The sequence below is a fragment of the Marmota monax genome, unplaced genomic scaffold (assembly GCF_021218885.2).
Source record: "Marmota monax isolate L192 unplaced genomic scaffold, Marmota_monax_Labrador192_F-V1.1 WCK01_AAM20220418_F8-fsc00018, whole genome shotgun sequence".
Classification (NCBI taxonomy): domain Eukaryota; kingdom Metazoa; phylum Chordata; class Mammalia; order Rodentia; family Sciuridae; genus Marmota; species Marmota monax.
The window spans coordinates 6,594,922-6,613,819 of NW_026692201.1; the positions used below are offsets into that span (position 1 = coordinate 6,594,922).

The following is an 18,898-nucleotide window of genomic DNA, read 5'->3' on the forward strand; positions in this document are numbered from 1 at the left end:
TCCTATAGGAAGAGATACTTGGAAGCCTGCAAGAACTGTAAGAGCTGATGAACAAGGCAGGCAAAGAGGAAGACTGGCCCTGTTCGCTCACACATTCAGTGCTATGGATGCAGTGAGGGTCCAGCAGGCTCCTGCCATTTCTATCACTTCCCAGCACAAGTCAGCCTGAAGCAGATGACTCCCTGAGAACCCACATGGCCTTCAATGAAAGAAAGCTGGGAAGCAAGAGAGCCCGGGGAATCAATGGGGGAAAAAACAGACTGCATTTTAGTTAGGTCATAAAAAGGAGCATATCCCTGGATGCTAATACATGTTTCCTCATGGTGGGTAGAACTAAGACTTCATTTCAGCAAACCATTCCCCACAGCTCTGGTCACCATAGAATCCACATGTAGTAGCAAAATTCCTCTTCCCTGTATCCCAAAGCCAAGTTCTCCCACAAGTGGAGTGACTGAAAATTCTGGGTCCCTGCATAAAATGGAAGCCAGACAATGTCTTTGAGGAGGATCTGGCAGGCTTATAGAATGGTGCACAGGACAAAACCTCCTACTCCACCCTTCCAGGACAAGGAGCTGACCCAGAAAGGCTGCATGGCAGAATGATTCAGTCAGAAGCTAGATTGTCTGGATTTGAATACAGCTCCTGCCAGTATGACCTTGGGCATGGTCGTGCCCTTATTCCTCAGTTCCCATGTAAGTAAAATGGGTATTGACAAAACCTACACAGAGGGATGTTGTAGCATGCTGAGGACAATGCTTATACAAGCCGAGCCTCCCAGCCTGCCACCCAGCACAAACAGCCACTTCTGAGTTCATGTTTCAGCTATTCCTTCTGCCATTTAGATCTTCCTGTTCTAGGATCCACCTGACTTGTGAATAATTAAACTCACCTTCAAACAATAATTTTCCCCATGTAAAAGGAGTCATGGAGCAGTAAGGCCCTATTTCAATGCTATAAAACAGGCTCTATCATTTACTAGCTCTGCCTTTATGGCAATGGACTTCACTCGAGGCATTTCCTTATCTCTAGGAAAACAGGAGTGAAGAAAGTATCTAGCTCACGAGGATTATGAAACTGTGCATATAAAGTCAAGGATTATTCCAAGTACCAATACATGGTAGGAACCATTATGACTATCATCATATTGGTTAAGATTTACTTTTCTGTTTGTCTCCATAAGGCCACAAAAATCATCTTCTATTATCATCATATCTCTTTAAACTGAAGTTTGTCTAATAACAAAGTACAGGGGTGCGGGGAGGGGGGCCCATTAGGCAGGAAGTCAGGAAAACACAAGTTTTGGCCTAGGTTCTTGGCTAACAGGCATGTGACCAGGCACAGCTCCCTTAATTACTCTGCCTTCAATAGCTCAGGTACAAAGTAAAGGTGATGGATCTGAAGATCACCTCTGTCACTTTCAGCTCAAAAGCCACTCATTTCAAGCCCATGATCACCTCTTATCACCTTCTCCCATGAACCCAGGCTCATGGTTCCTTCTACACCTGATGCTCTGGAGAGGGAGACCTCAGACTGGAAGGGAGAAGGGAACCCTGTAGGTTATAAGGAATGTCAAGTACAAAGGCTTGGGGATAGCAGAACCAAAGGCCATATCTGACCATAAAGTTTGGTAGACAAGGAAAGTGGAATGCTTGGTCACTGCACAAGGAGTTGTCCAAAGGCCTTGGCCAAAAGACATGGGCTAGACTGGCCACCCCCGCAAGTTACCTTTATGTGTGTGTGGAGGGACCCAACTCTAATTCTCATTCTTGGGAATATAGTAGAGCACTCCCTGCTCCAGGCTTTGAGTTAACAGTTAAAATTGAGGTCCCTCTACCATTACCTTCAGAGATAGACCCTACGATTAAAGGACCCTTCCTTAGCTCTAAAAAATCCAAAGTCATAAAAGGGCCCTTTCTTCCTTGTATACTTTGCTTCCTGTTCCAGACAAGTAAAATGCTAGGGATCATGAAGAACGTGTCAGTGATATGCCATAGGACAGGGTAGAATACACAGGTTTAACCCTTTTCAAAACGTATTTATATTTTGGTCTCATATATGTCAAGAGAAGCACCCACTGATTTAAAAATCCATATTAATATGAATTCTCCAGCTGAGAAGCTAGCAATATGGGAGGTTTCTATTTAAGTGCTTTAGTTTCAGGTAAGAGTCAAGTTATCCTTTTTATTTCAAAACAAATTTTAAGAAACTGCCCAATAAAACTAATGTTTGCTACTGATTCTCTGTTCCTTGGTGAATTATCAAAGTCAAGCAGTACAATTCTCTCATCAGTTATAAATGGCCCCAGAAGACAGATTTACACCTACGGATGGGCACATATTTCTGAAATCTATTTTTATTAATGAGCCAATAAATTGTCATTTTGTTATAATCAACCAAATGGTTCAAATAATTTTCAAGAATGCAATGCTCCACCCCAATAAGCCTGGTGATGAAGCTGCTGAGATGACATGAAACTGATTTTCAATTTTACTTGGCATTATCCATGAGATCATGGATAGATTCAAATTTCTTTTCTTTTAAAAATTTTGGCCACAATGCTGTCAAAGGCAGTATTAATCTGATTATGATGATAACTGCAGACAGCAAAGATCAGGGGTAAGAGGTTCTGGTAAGACAAATTATTTGCCAGTCAGCCATACACATCCTCAACTGGCAGGTGGTCTGTGAGAGTAAAGCTCAACAAACAGGACGCTCACGAACACATTCTGCTCCACTCCTCCTAACTTTCTGACCTTTGCTCCAATCTGCCTTTAGTGAAGGCCACTCATAAAAACAAGAGCTAACCTATATTAGACCTTTGTGATGTGGGCAGGAATAAAAATGCAGACCTTGGAGGGGTGGGTTCATGGGGGACAGTAACCTGGTAAATGTAGTGTGTGCACATGTTGGCCCCCACTCCACCTCAAGAAACCAAGGGCCCAACTCCTAACAGAGGGCAGAGATGGTGGATTTCTGAGGTAAGTGATGAAACTGCATCAATTCTGCAAAAATAGATGTGTTTTTTGTTTTTTTAAAAATCAGGGCTCATAATGTTTGATTTATCCTCTCTTTTTATCTCACTAAACTTCAGGCTTTCTTGAAAATCAGGCTCATTAAATATCTACTAGAAAACACTTAAAAAAGGAGTGAGCATTCCTAAATTGGAGAACTCACATTAACATGCCTTTCTCAACCCTTTTTGTCATTGTGAGCATCTACAGCTGACTCTGACTGGACCATACCCTGAAGTTCTCAGAGGCAGGCAAGGCCTGGTGCCAGAACCAACCAGCTTGCCAACTTGTTCACACTGTGACTGTCCAGGCTGTACTGAAGGATGAGTAGGCAATGTGGTGAAGTTGTGGGGGGAGACACAAGGAGACTCATCCTGGTCCTAGAAACTGTTGTAAAACTTGGAATTATGAAATGCACAAATATAATAGAAACCAAGACACTGAGAAATGGAACCAGGTCACCAAGAACTCAAGTGTGCCCACTGTGGGGAAAGGTGGTACCAAGAGGTGAGAATCCTGAGAAAACCATGATAAGGCTTTATCGGGAACATAATTGGGAAGTCAACAGAGAGTAGCAACTGGGGAAAAAGCTAGAAATTTCCTGCGTCTGTTGGATAATGCTGGATGGCTGCATAAACACTTCTTACAAAAATCTGAAAGGGAGGGAGTATGGGGGCGGGAAAGATGGTGGAATGAGATGGACATCATTACCATAGGTACATGTATGACTGCACATGTGGTGCAATGCTACATCGTGTAAAACCAGAGAGATGAAAAGTTGTGCTGCAATTGTGTACAATGAATCAAATGCATTCTGCTGTCATATATACCTAATTTTAATTAATTAATTAATTAATTAATAAAAAAGAAATTGAAAGGGCCGGGCCATGCTGACACTGCTTATGTTCTGAGCAAAACAAATTATTGATCTGTGTGTGTGTGTGTGTGTGTGTGTGTGGTAGAAATGGAGGCTGAAAAGATGAATGATATTTAATCCAGGCATACTTGCTAGGTATTTAGCATGAAGGATTTTAAAAGGAAGAATTAAAAGTAACTGTAGGTTCCCATACCCCTTCTGACCCATTCAAAATCACTTTTTAGTTCACAGATTTACTTGGTGTATTCATTATAATGAATTTCAAGGAACTCAGATGACTTTCAAATGAGTCTAGCTTTCTGATTCAAATCCTACCAAGAAATAAATTCCCAGAATGCATCAGGTTAGGTGGTTTTAAGAGACTAACATGCACCGTTTGACATGGCATCCACACGGTGTTTTAGGAGGCTGGGGGTGATACATGGCAGGTCTGCTGCCGAGGGCAGTACTCTCAGTCCTGGGGTGCTGGTGCAAATGCAGCTCATAATCATTCAAAGAAATGGTATGGACTTGATAAAACAGGTACACACTATATTTGGCTCAGGAAAAAATAAATGACCCCACCAGGGAAAGAGTTTGTGAGCATAAAATATGATCCCCAAAAGGAATTTCCAACCCCTTTTGCAATCTGTCCCTTCCAAATAAATTTCTCAGCTCTTGATCATGTGAGACCTTTTCAGGAGGAAGGAGGGGGCTCCAATGAATGTGTATGAGAAAATGACAAGTTTTTCATCTTATATAAGACATTTAATATCCATAGGCACCTTAATTTCCTCATCAGAAATAAACTTTAAGTGGCCTTCCTAGAAAACACAAGGCCAAGTCTGGGAGTGAAGTAGTGAACTGATCTCATTACTGCCACCAGATAGAGAATGTATGACAAACCATGTTCATATACCATGAAGAGTAACTTCTGAAGACTGGCCACATGCCTGGTTCTGAGCCACTGCAGAGAAGGCAAAGTGAAATTCTCGATTCCCAAGAGGCCTTGGGTTGGTTGGGAGATTGATACATCAGCAAGTGGTTGGAGCCTAGTGCTACTGGTGCCCTGTTTGCTTGGGGTGGGACAGAGCAGGCTGCACTGAGCCAAATGCTGAGTGAATGTCATTCTGTATGTTAGGAGTTGGAAATCAAGAAAGCCTGGGAGGCAGGAGAAGAAAGAGGAGTCATATCATGAGGGATCAAATACGCTGCTTAGGATTTCGAATTGTCTTATATATTATGATGGGGGAGAGGCTATGATATTTTCAGCATAAAAGTGACAAGAGCAGATCTGCATTTTTACAAAGCCACCTGTAGGATGCTTGCACAAGTTAGTCAAGTAATGGGAAAGAAAAAAAATCTGTCACAAGCAAGTGTGTTCATGTGTGAACCTGTGCATGTGTGAGGGCACAGGTTCACAATGGCACTGTGGGAAGCTAGGGATCACCATGTCTGTTCCAGGAGAGTAGCAGAGACTAGGGGCTGTCCTGACATTCATGTACAAAACAAACATTTTACCCTAAAAGGAAGTAATGTGACTGAAAAGCAGGAACTAAAAGTCAGCCTCACTGTGGCCTGAGATGCACTTCCAAATGTTGTGTGTTGCATTTTAGCTCAATCTTCAATTTTAAAGCCCCAAGTATTTAATTAAAAGAAAAAAGGAAAAAAAAAAAAATGTCCCAGGGAGTACTTTATCTGAGGAGCCAGCACAATAAACAGGCAGTTAGTGCAAGGTCGAAATGAGGAAGAGTGGCAACAACACAATGGTGTAGGTGTTGCTGGGGGGCCACGCAGGGGGCTGCAGGGAAGGAAATGAGCAGGACAACGCACAGATGTCTACATTTTCGCTGCCAGGAGTTCAGACAAACAGGAAGACCTTAAACTTCTCCAACAGGGAGAGCTCGGTTTTGCCTGATGAGCAGAGGGGCCAAGCACAGGACTGGAACACAAAAACAGAAGGTTGTGATTAAGGCTGCTCCACACAAAACCTACACCCAGCCTCATTCTCGGAGCAATGAAAGCCTGGCTCGCCCTTGATTCTGCTCCTCATTATGCTCCTCAGCCTCGCAGCCTCCCTGGGCTGTTCATGGGGGTTTTCAGGCACATGGTCCATGGAGCCATATGAGACACTCCTACTCATGGGACCCAAATGTGGCCAAGACAACAAATTTCACAATTCTAAAATTTCCTGCTGACATCTAACAGAGAATTTATGCTTATGCAGCCTCTCAACAGGAACCAAAGCGGGGGAAAATGTCTGGAGTAATTATCCAAATGGCAGGGCTCTGTTCCAATAATCTTATCACAACAGAGGTACAACTGTCAGGACTCCTTTGAATTCCTAAAGTTCAGGGTTTCATGAAATGTGTCCTTCCTGTACACAGTTACATGCCTTTTCTCCCTACTGAGTAATTTTAAAATACTTCTTACAACTATGCAAATAAGGAATATTTTTTTGAAATAACAAAAATTTCAGAAGATCCCTTAGATGGTACCCCTTAACTCTTAAGCAGAAATGTTCTTCGCTACATCTAGATAACAGCATTTCCCAACCCCAGCACTTTTAACACTGGGGCCAGATAATTCTTTGTCATGGGGGCTTGTCCTATAAATTGCAGGGTATTTAGCAGCATTCCTAGCTTTTTCCTACTGTATGCCAGTAGAACTCTCCCAGTTTTGACCAAAAATAAAGTCTTTGGACATTGCCAAATTCCCCTTCTAGATAATTCTGCTCTGGAAGGTACCTACTTATGATTAAAGCTCAGATCTGGTTATGCCGCACACTAGCAGAATGAAGGGGGGCAAGTAACTAACCTCACCATGACTCAATTTCCCCAGCTGAGTATGGGGACACCACCTTCAACTTTGTAGGGTTGATATGAAGATTAAAGGAGAAAATACAGGTGGGTAGTGCTCTGCACAGAGCCTGGCACATAGTAAGCATTTAGTAAACGGTAACCATGATAAAAGTTAAGAGTCATAAACCCATGGCTTTGAAAATCAGTCATTCCCCTGGTCATTGACAGAACAAACAGCCTACGTATCTCGTATCTACACAGCCCATTCAGGGGCACTCCTGGCTAGAGTGTCAGAAACACTTAATGCTAACCTTGATGGAAATCAAGTTGTTTTAATCCCTTCTTGGATGAAAGGGGAAGTAGAAATAAAGCGGGGGGGGGGGGGGAAATGAAGTAGGAAAATAGCTATAAAACAAAGAGAAATACCCCAACACAAAGAAGAGACAGCCAGAATTCATATCTTGTTAAAAAAAAACTTTAAAAAAATATAAGTCAAAATAACCTAACTGAATATAGGGAGAAGATACTATGGCAAAAGTTGAGTATCTCAAGCATTAATAGCTAATAGCCACTGGAGGGTGATGAGGACAGTCTTATCACCAAGAAGGAAAATAACACAGCAAGACAGAAGAGCAGGAGGAAGGTGGAAGCACTGCAGAGACTCTCTGGCTAAGAGCTGCCCTGCAGTTCCTTCCTGTCCACATGCTGAGCCTGAGGAAGACAAGGGCAGAGCTACTCAGGACCTCCCCAGGCTTTTCTTGCATGGAGAGAGGTTAGGAGCCTCCACCCCGGGTCTCTTCCACCAGTGGTCCCCCAGGCCCTATGGAAACTGGAAAAGCAACTTCTTGGCCTCCCACACCAGCCCTGGCCCAAGGCAGCCCTCTAAATCCCCAGAGTCACAGAACAGTGCTTCCTGGCCCCTGCACTCTCAGCTGGTACACACACACTTGCTGGGCTTTGATGGAATCATCAGAACACAAACACTGTGGCCACAGGCCATCAAATATTCTTGGGCTTGAAAATACACAATATCCATCCAATAGCTGAAGTCTGAAGTAAGCTGTTAAGAACAATCATCTTGGGGCTGGGGTTGTGGCTCAGTGGCAGAGCACTTGCCCTGTACATATGAGGTACTGGGTTGATCCTCAGCACCACATAAAAATAAATAAATAAAATAAAGGTATTGTGTCCTCTACAACTAAAAACACATATTTTTTTTTTAAAAAAGAACAATCATCTTGAATTTCTAACTCATGCAGGATGTAACACTAAGTGGAATACATCTCCTAATCAGTCATACAAACATATAACCAAGTATTGTGATACAATGCCTGGAACTATTTAGTGAAATACCCTTTTTTTTTTTTTTTTTTCATTTCTTTTTGATTCATGTTATACTCACATCTCAATAGCATGCAGTTGTCTATTATGTCATTCAAATGCACCACATTTTTCTTTCACTAGAGAAGAATAAATAATTCAGAATGGCTGTGGTCTTGTGCCCAGTGTGTAAGGCTGCACATATCACTGTCCAACAATACGCCTACCTAACTGTAATATTCTGAGCCCAAGTTGTGCCCATGTAAAAACTCACTGGAGGCGAGCCATTTTTTACCCTAATATGCTATTATGTTGCTGTCAGTTGAATGCATTCTAAGAATCAGACGAAGAAAACAAGACAGCTCTCCATTCTTTTCTGAAGGCAGGCCACAAAGTGCCCTCCATGTGACCCCAACATCAAATGTGTGTACCACCACAGTGGCATTTACTTTCCAGGGTAAATGTCATAAGATAAAAATTTCCATCATGGCTTAGAAAAGTAAAAAAAAAAAATTTTGACATAAATAAAGTACCCCAAAGGTAGGAGACACTAGAAATTTGCAAAACAGGCAACAAATAGTTAGTTGACTTAAAATGTCCTAAACTATTCTGAGAAACTCCAGAAGGTTGAATGTTAAATTCATTTTGTCAGAATTCATTTGGGAAACATTTGGCCCTGCTTGCAGCAGAAGTGTATTTCCCTGGCCAGCGTTTTGTCAAGTCACCATTTCCATGCTGTGCTCGCAGCAGCACACAGACCTAGTAACCAGAGTGCACTCCAGCCTTGGCGGGAGGATTTGCTTGGAGCCAGGCACCTTGGAGACAGAAAAACAAAAGGACTCAGCACTCTGCTTTTAACTCAATTTTGTCTGGAATCAGGAAGCAAAACTTAAGATCAAGCTCTGGGTAAGCTCTTCGTGTGAATGATATTCTGCCCCCCACCCCCCACCCCCGCCCCAAAAGGTTCAAACGGGAAGTCACAGAGAACCTACGTACAAAGAAGGCCAAGGAATGGCAACTTGACTTTTGGATTGCCTCCTGGGTGGCATGGCCTCCCATGTCCCAGCCACTTGGGACAATTTTTAATTCAAAAAGATAAAAAATTTGGACTAGCCTCAGGTCCTGTCACTTTACCTGACCATTTTGTGTTTGTACGTTTCATAGACAAAGTCTTCTGCCTGGAAGAGTCCAGAAAGCTAGTTTCACTGCACTTCCAGTGTAGCCAAAGAACAGGTTTTAGATTTGACTTCACAGACATTAAAAGAAGGGGAAAAAGAAGAATGTGAAATTCTCATATTTTAACAATGGTTTTTAGTCCCATCAAAAGAGGCCGAACAGTATAATTCAACTGAAAAAAATTAGTTTCCCCTTTCAGTCCCCCTCCTAAGCTTCATTTGATCAGATGCATGAAATTTACTGGACAGTCTGGATGAGCAAGTGAAGCCAACAGGCTTCCAGTTCTGAATCCTGAAGAATGTAGGCAAAGGATGGGCGCTGCGATGATGAAGAGTAATACCCAAGAGTCACTGGTCTCTGCTGCTCCTGTCTCTCATTTCTCAGGCCTGATAATCCCCCATCTTTACTTTTTGAACCTGATAGCTGCCAGGAAATTCTAATCTCTAAACCAACTTTAGATCTCTCCTTAGGGTAACTATCCTCTCTGTAACAGAAAGCAATACTGAAATGTTTAAACCACTCATTTCACATGGGCACTTAATCACTGAACTGTACCTGCTGTAGGCTTCCCAGTTCAAGCACCTTCCAGGATGAATGCTTCTGTCCTAAACCCTGTTCACACTCTGCCTATTTTACGCTCTCAGGTTGTCTAACTGTGTTCATGTTAACTCATGGCCATGCTTTGCGAGCTGGTTACAAAATGTTTACAGCAATAACTAACAGCAATGGTGTCATTTTCAGGGTCCACCAAGATGGCAGGCACTGTGGTAAGTATATACCGGCTGAATGCATTGCCATTTAACTCCCTCACTGCTTCCAAGTAGATGCTACTAATACGTTTCACAAATGGGGAAACTGAGGCACTGGACATTTATGTGTATTAATAAACACAGAACATTACCTCCAACATCTAGGATAATCATAACATCAACATTCAAAAGATGCTAATATTGACCACCAAGATTTTCCATTTTAACTAGTTTAATGCTAACAAATGACAGCTTACTTTTAAAAACAAATATCATTCTCCAACTGGAAGCAACCAACTAAGCAATTAATTGGTAGGATCCTGTCAAAGGCAAACACCTTTATTCTTTAAAAGTGTACCCATAACCAATACCTGGAATTCTGTAGCAGTGTCTTCATAAGAAGTGAAAAGAGTTTTTGCTGGTGACTTCATTTTACTGTCACAGCATTCCTGTGAAAGGCTGAAAAGTGATAAAGCATAGCACTTTCCCCCTGAAGCCACAGATGGCCTCCTGAAAGTGTTTTGTGCTTCGCAGTCTTTTTTTCTTTTTTGGTACTGGGCATTGAACCCAGGGGTGCTTTATTACTGCACTACATCCCCAGCCCTTTTTATTTTGAGATAGGGTCTCCCTAAGGTGCTCAGGGTCTCAAAGAGTTGCTGAAGCTATCCTCAAACTTGTGATCCTCCTGCCTCAGCCTCCCAAGTCCCAAGCATGAGCTATAGTGCCCAGAGGTGTTTTACAGTCTTATAGGCAACAGAGGCTAGTGTAGGATGGAGCCAGGTTATACACTGAGACTGGAAGGTAGCTGGATGAGAAAATGCTCGCAGCATTAGAAACAGAAATCACTACACGGAGAGATAGATGAAAGGATTTGTGAAACAAATCACTGAATTTTCGCAACACTAGAGTCTTGAGAAGGGAAATCATCTGACAGCTGAATCATGACTTTGTGCAATGCAAGAAAGTATAAAAGCATCAAGGTATGAATCATAGCCTCAAAATGTTGTTGTTTTGATATCATTGCAAAAATCAGGCTCAAGAATATAGCAGCTTGCTGGGTGCGGTGGTGCATGCCTGTAATCCCAGCAGCTCAGGAGGTTGAGGCAGGAGGATCATGAGTTCAATGCCAGCCTTAGCAAAAACGAGGTACTAAGCAACTCATGAGACCCTGTCTCTAAATAAAATACAAAATAGGGCTGGGGGTGTGGCTCAGTGGCCAAGTGATCCTGAGTTCAATCCCTGATACCAACCCCCGGCCTGAAAAAAAAAAAAAGAATACAGCAGCTCTTCCAAAAGCACTTATCTTTGTATACCAGGTATTAACTCATTTAATAACTTGTGAAAAAATATTTTACAAAATTTACCTAAAGATCAAACTTCTGGAAACTTATAGATGAAAGAAACAAAACCAAACCCACTCTCAGTGCAGCAGATGGTGTAAATGCCATTTTGTCCGTACCAGGTTGTCATAAGAGCCAGTGGGCATGTTATTTTCACTTAAGGAGACTCCAATGTATAGACAAACACTATAGAACAGTGTAGAATTTTGTTCAGTAGAACTTTGTCAAAATTATAATTTTAGAAAAAACTATTTAAAAATTGTTTGAAATTTAAAATGAGGTTCTCTGAAATTCTGACTATTAAAAGTTATGAAAAAATTCTACACTATGGGGCTGGGGTTGTGACTCAGTGGTAGAGCACTCACCTAGCATGTGTGAAGCCCTGGGTTCAATCCTCAGCACCACAAAAAAGATAAGTAAATAGAGGTTTTGTGTCCATCTACAACTTAAAAAAAAAATTCTATACTATGTTTCTAATAATCAGGTTACATCAATCCTTTTGGTTTCACATTTCACATATGGTCTTAGTTTATTGAAGAAGAATGTAACTACTAAGAAGGTCCACAAGAAATCAAGCTAATCCATAAACTCCACGAGGTATTTCCATGTGGAGAGCAAGAGGCTAGAAGAACCCTGCCCCCCAACGTGAGGTATTTGTTATTCCCTTCAGAAGAAGAAGCTATCATTAGTGAGGTAATTTGCGCTGAGTTTACATCAGCTGATAAGGTGTTCTGAGTCAGTGCTTCTTCTCATCAGTTCTACACCTCATGGGTACTTATTGAATCAGACTTTATTAGTCTCTATTATAACATGGACACCAAACTGCCCAAAAGACTAATCACACCAACTCATCCAACAGCACCTAAACCTGCTTGAGAATTCTAGGCACGAATACAGTAGTTTTCCCTTATCCTTGGTTCTTATTCCTATGGTTTTGGTTGCCTGTGTCAAATGTAATCTGAAAATGTGAAATATAAAATTCCAGAAATAAACCATTAATAAGCCTTACTTAAATTATGTGCTATTTGAGTGACATAATGAAATCTCATGCCATCCTGCTCTGTCCTTCCTGGGAAGTGAGTCATCCTTTTGTTAAGTGTATGCCCTCCTGTTAGTATGTACAGTACTATTTTGAGAAACCATATTCACATAACTTTTATTATGGCATATTAGCACAATTGCTCTATTTTATTATTGGTTATTGCTAATCCCTTGTTGTGCCTAATTTATAAATTAAGCTGTATCACAGATCTGCATATATAGAAAAACCATAATTATATATAGGTTTCAGTAGTATCTAGAGGTTTCAGGCTCCATTGGGGATCTTGAAATGTGTCCCTCACAGATTTGGTGAGGTTACTGTATGAACATATGCCACAAATTTACTCTTGAAAGACTGGGATAGTTTCTGATCAGTTCTTAGGTGATAGGAATAATGCTCTATAAATGCTAGCCTGCCAGTGGTGTTCCCCCAAGTTTACTCATTCCCCAACCAGAGATGGATTAGGATTTGGGAAAGAAATGGGTGACATTTCCTTTTCAGAGACTGCTAGGTTCCCACCCAATCATTCTCCCCTTTTTTGCTAAGAGAGCCTACAGTCAGTACTGGAAATTGAGGCACTTGGCTGGGGCACAAAACTGAAAGTATGCAAAAACTAGATTAATCGTGATACATAATATTTCAAAATGCAATGTTCTTAAAATCAAAATTAATTTAAAATTCACAATGAACAAAATATCAAATTCCCTTTCCCTCAGGCCTCAATATGGCCTGTTACATTGCTTTAAAACATCATTTATCTTTTTTCAAAATGAAATGTCTTTATTAATTTATTTTATATCTATGCCATGAAATAAAATGCAGACATTAAAATGATTTTGTAACAATGCAAAAATACTCATAGCATATAGTTAAATTAAATGAGGCTATAAAGATACATGCATAAGAGTTTTCTGGTGCCTCTTTAAACTTTACAACAAAGCTGAATGCCTTACTTGCTTTATCTTAGTCCTGACCTGATGGAAATCCTACTTTTTAGTTGGGTGGGAGTGAGAGAATGGTCTAACCACAAGGTCTATATTTCCATATCCTCTGCAGGTATGGTGGCCCATGAGTTTAAGTGGAAGAAGAGAGTTTAAGAGAGAAGGGGCTTCTATGAAAGCTCTTAAAAGGGAGTTGGCTCAGCTTTGACAATTACTTGTCTCCTACTGTGAGTACAAAGGCTCCAAGGGCCATTTCATAACTGCGGGGGACTCAGAAAATGAAAATCCTGTGTTAATGATGGTGGAGGAACAAGAAAGAGCCTGGGTACCTGATGACATCATGAAGCCAACTTCCCAATCCACCTACCTCAGGAATTCTTGTTACCTGAAAATAATAACACTCTTAATTTGCTTAAAATAATGCAACTGGGTCTCAGCAACTGACAAATGCAGTTCTTAACTGATATAAACACAAACACAAACACACAAACACAAACACACACACACACACACACACACAAGGTAAACACAATGGTAAAATCATCACCTTCAGTAAATGTTTTAGAGAAATAGCACTAATATCTCAACACCCCTCTTTCCATCTTGTGGACCAAAGTACTAACATTTTCACCCTAACTTATTTTAGTGTCTTTTATTTCTATGAAGTCCATTTAACTAGTTTTTTAAAAAGTAATGAGAGAAGAAAGACCCAGGGAAGGGCAGGAATTAGAAAGCTTTCCCCTAATGCTAAGTGGTGATGAGTGGACACACCATGAAAATCCAGTGGCACCAAATAGGCCGTCCCGGTGCAGGCCAACAGACTGCAGGGCCTTGCCTCTTCTTCCCTCCTTTGCTGAGTCTGCTCACTCACAACCTTACCCATGGGCTCAAGGAGATGGAAACCACTAACCTCCATAGGACATTAGGATCTACTGCTCATCTGGAGCAAATATTAACTTAGGTCTAAGTTGGTGCTACCTTTTCAAAAACCAAGACTCTAGAACTAGCCATCTTTCCCATTCCTGAGACTACACCCATGCAAAAGCAGAACACCCCTATATTAAGATATATTGGGGAGCGCTAAACATTAAGCCTGTACTGTAAGGTATTTTAAAACAAATGAAGCTTTGTTCCATTCAGTAGGAGAGTAATTAAAACCATATGAACACAGAGTTGCCTAATGCAATTCCTTAAAAAATTTGAGAAAAATACCTATGAGAAGAAATCATAAGGAACAATAAGTGTTAGTTTGTAAATGTGCTGTTGACATCATGAGAAGCAGAGCTTCTCAATCTCCTGAACAAAGGATGGGGGTGGAGGGCCTCCTATGATTAGGAAGATGTCAGTGCTTGAACTAGAGGCTCCTGTTCCAAGGTCAGGGCCCTGATTTCATCACAAGAAAAGGAAAGAAAGCATCGTTTACATTTCCCCTTGCCTGTATGGGTTAAGTCCTGCCAAAACCCTAATCTGTAGGATCAGCTCTCAAAAGAGGAAAAGAACTCTGCCAAGCCTTTATCAACACCTGAAATTGTTTCTTTTCATTCCCAGAACTAAAGCTATTTTATTAAATTTTTTAAAAATGAGGTCTGTCACTTCTCTCCAGACCTGCAGACCCTGCCTCAGATTTTAAACCAGTGCTTTCAGAAAGAAAGAACAAAGATGCCAGAGATGCTATTAGTACAGTGATGAGCAGAGGCCCCAGACTTCCCCAAGCCTGGTGGAGAAAGAGACCCCCAATGCTCTAGCTGTGAGCCTCCACAGCCTTCTTGGACAGCTCAGGAGAGCAGGTCCCCTGAAGCCCAGGAGGGGGAAGCTGGGTAGTTGTGGCTAATGTGATCATGAAATGTGTGATGTGGGTGAAGGGAGATGCTGTGGCTGGACCAGAGACCTGGCTTCACAAACCCTTGAGTCCCTCCCAGAGGAAAAGCAGACAGCCAAAGGCTGAGAGAACAGGGGAGGTTGGCATCCCTTGTCTGAACCTAGCAGGAGCTCCTCAGATGAAGCAGGAAACAGATGGGTTCCCCTGCAATCATCACTGTGCCAAGGAGGGAAGACCAGACTGGGAGTCCAGAACTTGCTCCTCCTCCAGTCATACATCCCTGGGCAGGCTGCTTTGCTTCTTTGGGACCTCGCCTGGATCCTGCATAAATAGTGAGGCCATCCATCAAAAGAAAGCTGTTGAGGAGCTCCCACAGCTCCAAGACTATGACTCTATGATTCCGTGCGTGGCCTGGTACCTCACCCCTTCCTGATACTGACTCACCCCACCACTTGGTAACTTCTGGGTTTTCTTTTCCTGACCATCCATCTGATTCAAGGCAAAATAGGAACAGAAAGGCAGAACTGCTGATGTGGGGTCCATCTTCCTTACTTCCCATGTTACTGAGGCAGCTTCAGATCCTTGGGGGAAGCAAGGCATAAGCTTTGGCTTTTGGGCCATCCTCGAGGCCCAGGGCCTCCTCTGCCCAAGCCAGCTGTTTTGTCAGGAGGTCCCATCAGCAGCAAATGGAACCATGAAATAGCTCTCAGTGACCTTGCCCATCCTCACACTGCTCTGGTAACACTCCCCATTCCTGCCACGTCATGTATCAGGCGGTAGAGGCTGGGACAAGGCACAGGGAGAAGCACTGCCAAAGTCCCAGAGCCATATCAACCGAAGCTTTTCAAATCTCAGAATACTGTTTTCCGCCCTCTACTATAAGACCACGGCAAAAAGCTTTAGTGGCACTTTGTTCTAAGTTAAACAAGTTTGATCATCAACTTCTTAGGAAGAAAGCCCATTTTCTAGTGTCTCAAAACTGCTTCATCTGAACCCTGGGACACACCACAGGGCCAGCCACAAAGGAGTGATGATGGCACAGGAGATGGCTTGCCAAGGTGTCACAGAATCCTGAACCAGAACACTGCCACAGAGGCAGGTGGGGCCTGGGCCTTCCACCCAGCTCAACCTGAACAACCCTGCTGCGGGGGGAGCAGATACAGACGACCCTCGGAAACCCCTCTGGACCTCTGTTGCAGAGATATCTCCCTTCCTACCTTCCTTCCTGCTGTGTGACTTCTCTCCCCAGTGCTTCCCAGAGGGAAGAAGGCACTATACACAGTGGCCAGCATGACACTGTAGTAAAAAAGAATAAGGATGACCTAGGACTGCCTTCCCCACCACGGCCACAGATCACCCATACGTAACTAAAAGTCCTACCCAGAGAAACTGAGGCAGGCCTGGGGAAAGAAAGGAGCCAGGAGAGAGAAACCCTTTCTCAGGAATAGCCACAGCCCTCCCACTCCCCAGGCCCACTCCTCCTGCTAATGCACAGCCTCTCCATCTGCAGATGCCTTCCAGACCCTGCACTCCCTATGTGATAAGTGGGGGAGGCTGTGTCCTTGCTCCCTTGCCAAGCCTGTGGCTGGGAGTGCCTCTGAAACCTCCAAACACCAGCCACAACATACGGTAGACTCTGGCCACTGGACTGCACTACGGCAGCACATCATACCTCAGGGGCGGGCAGGCTGCAGGCTCCTTCCTGGACCTGACCACAACATTTCCACTCAACAAGAAGCACCAGATTCTGATGTGAACTGATAACAATTTCAATATAATCAAAGTCACAAGTTGGAGCCTTCTGATCCCAGAGTTGTAGAAGTCAGACTGACTATTCATATCCTTGGCAGGGGCAGGAAGGTGCAGGCATTCTCCCTTAGGGATGTGGAAGTCACACAAGGATGAAGGGGGGACCCTTGAAAATGTAGCTCACTGGGCTTCCTCTACAAAGATCACCCAGACGTAACTAAAAGTCCTACCCAGAGAAACTCCTTCAGGGAGAGAGAGACGGGTAGTCTAACCCTTGCCTCTGGAATAAATCTCCAAAGCTTGAGAACCAGCTCAAGTGCACCTCAAACTCAAGGCCAGCCTCAGCAACTTAGTGAGACTCCGTCTCAAAATAAAAAAATTAAAAGGGCTGGGGGTGTTGCTGAGTGACAGTACATCCTGGGTTCAATCCCCAGTACCAAACAACAGGAAAAAAAAAAAAAAAGAATCAGCACAGGTTTTGGCTTTTTATCTCTCTCAACCAACTTGTTCTCCAAGAAACTTCAGAACCCAGTAAGAACACTGGCTTCTCAGGGAATGTCTTTTCCTTCCCAAAGGGCAAACTACCTACTTTCTTGTAAAAGCTTTAAGATGGTCAGTATGATTTTTACCTCCTAGCTTCAATGTCTGGGCTATTCTTTTGTCCTTACAGCTTTGGTCTCAAATCTGCTCCATTATGTTACAAGAATCTCGGTTATATATCAACTAGCCCAGGGCTGTGTTTTAATGAATTAGTCATTATATCCATAAAGTTCAGATGCTATCCAACCACAGGCATTTTTGCCAATAAAATTCTAACACATAAATTCAGAGTCTTGTCATTATATGAAAGTGTCACCACCATCAGGCAACAAAAACATTGTCACAATGCTAAAAAAAAAAAAAAATAACTCTCCAACACTCAGCTTAGGCCAAATTTAATGGAAACGGAGTAGACTAACTTCCTTATCTGTCTTCACCCTTCCTCAAAGCCTGGTGATCACAGATGCACTCCAAGGCCCTGAAACCCATCGTGTACTCCCTGGACCAGCAGGGAGCCTGGGAGAACCACAGAAACTCAGACGCCAGCCGCCCTGAATCAGAACCTCTGTTGAACGTTCATAGACACATTCAAGTTTAAGAAGCACTGGTCCTTGACTGTACTTGTCCTACTCATTCCTTACACATGTACTTTGGCCCCAGATCTGAGATGGCCTCTGCTCCCTGGAGGCCACTGAAGTTTCCTCCAAGGGGCCCAATCACCATGGCGATCTTAGTCTGGCTGGCTGGCATTCCACCCACCTGCCTATGCCTTGGTCTCCTTGGCCTCTTCCCTTGACTTGTGAAGGCAACGTTGGCCCAGGACAGTCAAAAATGTGCAAGGCTTTTTTGATCCCCAAAAATGTTTATTCATAAGGAAAAAGATCTATTTTTAGGCATCAACTGTGGGCCCATCCTGGCTCACCCAGTCCCTCCTCCCACTTGCCCAATTAGAAAGATCATATTGTTTCCTGGCATACAATTCCAAGGGCATTGAACACAGGCAGGGGACCTGGAGAAGGGCTCCAAGAACAGCTCTTAGTGAATGGAAACAAGATGATTTCTGCTCAAAACAATTTCCTCAGCACCCACCCTTTCCTCCCACCACGGATCCCATGCTGAAGGGATGCCAAGCCACGTGGAAGCAACAGAACACCAACATATGCAAGACATATTTTTCACCCTCAACACACAGCAGAAAGAAGGGAAAGCCAATCAGTTAACTCTCCCTTTATCCCACCCAAGTTGAAAGCTTAATAGTCTAATCCCAATTTCCCAGATGATAGAGAGATGAGTCCAAGTTTTTTTTTTTTTTTTTAAATGCAGAAGGGTGTGCATAAATAGGATATGAAGCTCCTAAGCTTCTCATCTAGCTGTGTTTTTTAATTCTGCCTTTTGGGGGGACCCTGGAAATGACCGTAAGATAGCATTTACCTCATTGTCTGGTGCAGCACAGGGATGGTAACATGTGAGGCACTTCCCTTTTCTTTGCTCACAGTAGATGGCACTAACTCATCACAGTACTTTCCCTAGATGGCAGCCTAGATTCTGCCTTAG

At 42.8% G+C, this 18,898-nt stretch overlaps 1 protein-coding gene across 3 annotated transcripts in view; it reads right to left on the minus strand.

Annotated features, from left to right (window-relative positions):
- Window positions 1-18,898, minus strand: part of Lhfpl2 (LHFPL tetraspan subfamily member 2) — a 155,417-nt gene that overhangs the window by 32,539 nt on the left and 103,980 nt on the right. The gene's annotated exons all lie outside the window — the stretch shown is intronic.